The sequence below is a fragment of the Psammomys obesus genome, unplaced genomic scaffold, assembly GCF_907164565.1.
Source record: "Psammomys obesus unplaced genomic scaffold, mPsaObe1.curated_primary_1811, whole genome shotgun sequence".
NCBI lineage: Eukaryota > Metazoa > Chordata > Mammalia > Rodentia > Muridae > Psammomys > Psammomys obesus.
Genome location: NW_026596057.1, coordinates 19216896 through 19219256, shown reverse-complemented (window position 1 = coordinate 19219256; position 2361 = coordinate 19216896). Strand labels below are relative to the sequence as shown.

General features: G+C 41.9%; 1 pseudogene; it reads left to right on the top strand.

Annotated features, from left to right (window-relative positions):
- The first annotated feature begins 1202 nt into the window (after positions 1–1202).
- Positions 1203–1694, top strand: LOC129689443 (peptidyl-prolyl cis-trans isomerase A-like; annotated as a pseudogene).
- Positions 1695–2361: the final 667 nt, after the last annotated feature.

The following is a 2361-nucleotide window of genomic DNA, read 5'->3' as shown; positions in this document are numbered from 1 at the left end:
AGGGAGGGAGGGAGGGACTGGGAGGGAATGAGGGATCGGGACACGGCTGGGATACAGAGTTAATAAAATGTAACTGATAAGAAAAAAATAAAATTTAAAAAAAAAAAGCCTCTTCCAGAAGACTCAGGTTTGATTTCCCAGCTCCTACACAGTGGCTCACAACTGTGTGTAACTCCAGCCCCAGGGGATCCAAGGCTCATCTTCTGCCCTCCGAGGTGGTAACCAAGCACAGATCTTGTACATTTATATGCATGCAGGCAAATATCATATACTTAAAATAAATAAGCATTTAAAAAATTTAAGTAGAAGTGAGATAATGAACTGACTGTACAATTCAAAAACTGATAACTACAAATGGACAAAAAATATTTGGAAAAAATGTTCAACATTCTTAGTTATTGAGGAAATGCTAAAGTCAATCTCAAGTACCTTGAGATCCAATCTCTTCCTAGACAAAAATGGCGGTCATCGAAGAAACTGAGTGTGGAGGGGGATGGGGGCTTACTGGTGAGGATGCAAAGCGGTGCACCCAGTGTGAAATTCGATATAGGCATTTTCCATGAAACTGAAACTAAAGAAACCAGATGATCCAGCTATGCCACTCCTGGACGTATGACAAAAGGGTGCCAGTTTGTGCCATAGCGACACTTCACACCCAAGTACACTGCTGCTCTCTTCACAACAGCTATGAAATGAAACCAGCCTCCATGTCCCTCAACAGACAATGGAGAGAGAAAGTGGTACATTTACAATGGCATTTTATTCAGCCTTAAAGTGAAAAAAAAAAAAAAAAAAAAAAAAAGATCTGCAGGAAAATGAACAGAACGGGAAATCGATGACGTTAAGTCAAAAAAGTCAGTTTCGGGCAAATACCATACTTTGTTTCGTGTGTGAAACCTACATTTACATTGCTGTATGTGTGTAATGAGACTAGAAGGTGGGTCACAAGAAAAGAGGAAGGGATCTTAAGGGAGAGTTTGAGTGTGTAGAATGACAAAGTAATAGGATATGTGGGAGGAAGGGAGCAAGGGGACTAGCCAGGAATAAGCAGGAGACAGAGGGATGGTGGCAAAGTGGAGCCAATAAGAACAAACTATCATGAAAATTCCACAAGGAAAGCTATGGATTTTTACACTAACTTAAAATTAAAGAAATAGAACGGGTTTTGTAGACGATGCTATCCCCTGTCGTCTTTTGCTACAGCCATGGTCAACCCCGCCGTGTTCTTCGACATCTAGGCCGATGGCCAGCCGTCGGACCGCGTCTCCTTCAAGCTGTTTGCAGACAAAGCTCCAAAGACAGCAGAAAACTTTCATGCTCTAAGCACTGGAGAGAAAGGACTTGGATATAAGGGTTCCTCCTTCCACAGAATCATTCCAGGATTCATGTGCCAGGGTGGTGATTTAACATGCCATAATGGTGCAGGTCCATCTACGGGGAGAAATTTGAGGATGAGAATTTCATTCTGAAGCCTACAAGTCCTGGCATCTTGTCCATGGCAAATGCTAGACCAAACACAAACTGTTCCCAGTTTTTTACCTGCACTGCCAAGACTGAGTGGCTGGCTGGCAAGCACGTGGTCTTTGGGAAGGTGAAAGAAGGCATGAACATTGTGGAAGCCAATGGAACGTTTTGGGTCCAGGAATGGGAAGACCAGCAAGAAGATCACAATTTCCGACAGTGGACAACTCTAATTCTTTTGACTTGTGGGCATCTTACCCAGCAGACCTTTCCTTCTGTAGCTCAGGAGAGCATCTCCATCCCATTTGCTCAAAGTACCCTGTGATCTCTGCTCTCACTGAAGTTCTTTGGGTTCCATATTTTCCTCATTCCCCTCCAAGTCTAGCCAGATTGCAGAGTTAAGTTTATGATTATGAATAAAAAGTAAATAAGAAAAATAAATGAATAAATAATGTAACAGTGTCAAGGAAAGTTGTAGCATTTGCCTTGTACCTTTAATGTTTTTCTGGTGAATTTTATTCATTTCACCTTTGTAAAAGCTAAGAAAATATGTAATTATTTTTCTCATTAAAAGGGAGGGATTGGAAGGAAACGAGGGAGGGGGTCACAGCCAGGATACAAAGTGGATAAATTGTAATAAATAATACTTTTTTAAAAATAGGAACCTGCCACAGAGGGCATCTGAAAGCCTCTGCCCTGCAGACTATCAAAGCAGATGCTGAGCCTGATGGCCAACTGTCGGGCAGAGTGAATGGAATTTTATGTAAGAAGTGGAAAATAGCAAGAGCTGGAGAGGACAGGAACTCCACAATGAGAGCAACAGAACAAGAAAATTTGAACCCAGGGAACTTCCCAAAGACTCATACTCCAACCAAGGACTATTCATGGAGATAACCTAGA